This window comes from Macaca fascicularis, chromosome X (assembly GCF_037993035.2).
Source record: "Macaca fascicularis isolate 582-1 chromosome X, T2T-MFA8v1.1".
In the NCBI taxonomy this organism is placed as follows: Eukaryota; Metazoa; Chordata; class Mammalia; order Primates; family Cercopithecidae; genus Macaca; species Macaca fascicularis.
In genome coordinates this window covers 117,976,794-117,981,532 of record NC_088395.1, presented here as the reverse complement: position 1 = coordinate 117,981,532, position 4,739 = coordinate 117,976,794, and positions in this window count along the sequence as shown.

Below are 4,739 nucleotides of genomic sequence, written 5' to 3'. Positions count from 1 at the left end.
AATCATTTCTTTTCTGCTTAAATATGGTGAACATCATCAGTGCTTGAGGCTGTGTACTAAGCATTCGTGGAGACACAAGATATAAAATCAGTCATTGATAGCTCCCCAAAAGACCTCATCTTATTATTTCTTGTATGTTTGCAGCACTACTCTTTTCCTCTAGGAAGATTATCTTTTTATATCTGATCTCCTAATTCTGGAGTTCTTAGGTTGTCACAAATTAGGTTTCTTTTCTTTTCTTTTCTTTTCTTTTCTTTTTTTTTTTTTTTTTGAGACAGAGTTTCACTGTTATCACCCAGGCTAGAGTACAGTGGTGCAATCTTGGCTCATTGCAACCTCCGCCTCCCGAATTTGAGCGATTTTCTTGCCTCAGCCTCCCGAGTAGCTGGGACTACAGGCATGTGCCACTACGCCCGGCTATTTTTTGTATTTTTAGTAGAGATGGGGTTTCACCATTTTGGCCAGGCTGGTGTCCAACTTCTGACCTCAGGTGATCTACCCGCCTCGGCCTCCCAAAGTGTTGGGATTACAGGCGTGAGCCACCGCGTCTGGCCCAGTTTTTTTTTGTTTTGTTTTGTTTTCTTTACTCCTATCCCCACCACTTTTTAAGGTATGTTCCCTCCTATGTAGATGGCTCTCTGCCTTGCCATATTCCACAGACCATGCCTGGGGAGTTGCAGCTGCCAACCAGTTTGTTAGAGGAGTGAGGACAGAAACCTAACATGGCTGCAGCTTGCCTTTTCTTTCATATGGTACTTTCAATGAATGCCAACCCATCGGCCTATCACATCGAGTACAAATCTTTCTGATTTTTCAGTTCATTTATATCTGGCCCCACCCTAATTCACCAACCCCATTTCTACCTGCTCCTATATAAAGATCTTCTGTCAGGCAGGCAGGCCTCTGTCACCAGAAATTACTTCATGCTCATTTCCACCCTCTTGTGATTGTTCACTCAATTTTTCCTTCTTCCTGCTACCATTAGCACTTGTACCAACTCAAGCTAACACTTGGTGGTATTCTTGTAATAAGCACTCATTATTTCATGTATCAACTTGGAGTTCCCAACTATATTGTCAATGCCGCTAAAACTCATGCTATCCTGCTGTAGCACCCTTGGTTCCTTTATGTCACCAACATCTACTATCCTCTCAAGCCTAGCTTTTCATTTAAGTCAGCTGGTGTCTTTGGTGTAAGGTGTCTACTCCAGACTTACAAAATTGTTAATGAAAGGAAAGCATCACATATAGATTAAAAGAGAGGAAGGGTCTCAAATTAATAATCTAAACTCCTATGTCAAGTACCTAAAATAAGAACCAAATAAGCCTAGATTAAGCAAAAAGAAAGAAATAATGAAGAGGAGAAAAAAATGAAATTGGAAAAAAAATGGAAAAAAAGAAAAAAACAAAACCAATAGCTGGTCCTTTAGAAAGATAAATAAGATGGACAAATGTGTACCAAGACTGACAAAAAAGAGAAAACATACAGATTACTAATATCAAGAATGAAATAGAAGATATCACTATAGACCCTGCGGAAATCGAAAGGATAATAAGGGAATAGTATGAAAAACTCTAGCACATAAATTTGGCCACTCAGACTAAATGGACCACTTTCCTGGAAAACATAAAGTACCACAGTTTGCCTAATACAAAATATATCATTTGAATAATCCCATAACTAGTAATAATATTGAATTATTATTTTTATAACTCCAAAAAAACTTCCAAACCCAGAAAGTTTTACAGGAGAATTATACCAAATTTTAAAGAAGAATTAACACATTTCCACATAATCTCTTCCAGAAAATAAAAGGAGTATTTTCCAATTCATTCTGCAAAAGTAAAACTACCCTGGTAACAAAATAAAACAAAGATTGTTTTTAAAAAAGAGAAAAGAAACAGAAAGAAAGAGGAAAAGGAAGAAAACTACAGACCATTATCTTTCATGAATATAGATGTAAAAGTCCTTTAAAATATTAACAAATAAGGCTGGGCACGATGGTTCATGCCTATAATTCTAACACATTGGGAGGCTGAGGCAGTTGGATCCCTTGTACTCAGGAGACAGCCTGACCAACATGGTGAAATTCTCTCTTTAGAGGAAAAAATATGAAAACTATCCAGGCATGGTGGCATGTGTCTGTAGTCCAGCTCCTCCAGAGGCTGAGGTGGGAGGATCACTTGACCCCAGGAGGTTGAGGCTGCAGTAAGCTGTGATCATGCCACTGCACTCCAGTCTGGGCAACAGAGCGAGACCCTGTCTCGAAAAACGAATGAACAAACAAACAAAGTTAACAAATAAAATTCAGCAATGTAGAGAAAGAATTATACATCATGATCAGTGGGATTTACTCATGTTGTGATCATATGGGTAAACATAAAAGCCAGTATTATTGAACATTTTTGGTTTGTAACTCCTATTTTTTCCCTATATGATTTAAAAAGCAAGTAAATAAAATGATAATCATAAATCTATCTTAATGGGCACACAATTGTATAAAGATGCAATTTGTGACAATAACAACATAAAGGGGGCATGGAGCTATAAAGCAGCAGTGTGTGTGTGTGGTTTTAGATAAAGTCTCACTCTGTCGCCCAGGCTGGAGTACAATGGTATGATCAAAGCTCACTGTAGCCTGGAACTCCTGGGCTCAAGTGACCCTTCTGCCTCAGCCTCCCAAGTAACTGGGTTTATAGGCATGAGCCACCATGCCCAGCTTTTTATTTTTTGTAGAACGGGGTCTCCCTATGTTGCCCAAGCTGGTTTCAAATTCCTAGGCTCGAGTGATGTTCCTCACCAGCATTCCAAAGACAGCAGCTTTTTTAATACTACTGAAACTTAAGTTTTTGTTAATTCAAATCTGATTGCTATAGTTAAGGGGTTAATTGCAATCCCCAGAGTGACTACAACAAAACAACTTAAAAACATAGGGAAAAAGGAACAAGAAGGGAATCATAACACTAGGGGGAAAAAAACAGTGAATCACACACAAAAAAAGGCAGTAATGGAAGCACTGAAGAAAAAAAGTTATAAGAAATGTAAAAGACAAAGCAAAATTACAGAAGTAAGCCTTTCCTTGTCAGTGGTTACTATAAATGTTAAGGGCTTAACTCTGCAACTAAAAGATAAAATTGATAGAATGGATAAAAAACATGATCCTGTCTACATATGCTATGTACAAGAGACTCACTTTAGATCCAAAAATTACTAATACATGCAACAGCTTGTATGTGTTATTTGTGCAGATAAATGTGGGAATACTTGAAGTGTGCCTCGTCTTCTACCCCTCCTCACAAGACACCCAAATAACTTAAGCAGTCTCCCCACAAGGCTTTCACCCCACTCAACTCCACCCTATTCGCATTTAGATCTTGCATTTATGCTAAAGAGTCTACCTACCTACCTAGCAGGGATCAAAGCCATATCTCAAGGCTAGAATCTATGAATAGATTTCAGGTTTTAATATGAGGAAGAGACAGGGATAGGATTTGGAGTACTGGGGAAGGAGTAGGGCAAAAGGACCTTTGCTACACCTATGATAAAATATACAATACACAGCCTGGGAAATAAAAAAAGGGCTCCTGGAATATGGTTGTACTTGTTTTTTTCCTTTCTTTTCTTTTCTTTCTTTCTTTCTTTTTTTTTTTTTTGCACTTGCCCACACAGCTTTACAAATACATCAAGGAATAGGCACCTGGCTCTTTTTTCTAGTCTAGAAATGCTGATTCTTGTTTTCTGAGAAATGAGTGACTTTCTCTTCTCGTAAACAATAAAGCAAAGCTCTGCAAATTATCTGAAAGACAGCAAGGTTCTCCCTTGATTAATTTTCTTATTTCCCCTTGTTCTTCTTCCAAATGTGGAAAGCATGTGGTGTGCTTCAGTTTCAAATGAGAGCTGCTGGCTTGGATTCATGAAAGATTTTTCTTGTTACTTATTTTTTGCTTGAAGGAGAGGATTTCAGTTAAATTTTTTCCAATATTTTATTATGAAATTTCAAAAGATATAGAAAATTTGAAAGAATTTTACAGTGAACATTTGTCTACCTATCACCTAGATTCTACAAGATTCCATTGTATGGATGTACCACAGTTTATCACTTATTGAAGGATATTTGTGTTGTTTCCAACTTTTGGCAATTTTTCTTGTTACTTATTTCTTGTTTGAAGGAGAGGATTTTAGTTAAGTTTTTTCCAATATTTTTCCAATTTTCCAATTTTTGGCAATTATTAATAGAACCTCTATAGACATAGATGCCCAGAGTTTTTATGTATTATTATTTAGTATTTTATTTCCAACTTTAAAAAAGCAAACTCTGCAATGATTAGTATATTAGTATCATCCATTACTTAGATTTTCAGCATTATTCCTAAAACTACATAAAAAATACAAATGGAAAAATGTAAGTCATAATTATTTAACAAAACAGCACTTCATCACAAAAGCTTGTAAAATTGCAAGAATGTCATTTTAAAATACTGGCACTTTAAGATAATGATAATCTCAAAACCCACAAAATTGTCAAATTTCCCTAAACTGCTAAGCAGAGAAGAAGCTGACTCTAATTAATAAGTTTAAAGAAAAATCAAATTTCATACTGAGATGCAAAGCTTAAATGTCTTCTTTCCTCACATCTATTTGATTTATAAAGAGGTAAACCGCACTATAGGAAAATATACCCTATTTTAAATCTGACATTGTCATTTTAAAAGCTGGCCCAATTAATTAGAAATACTTTT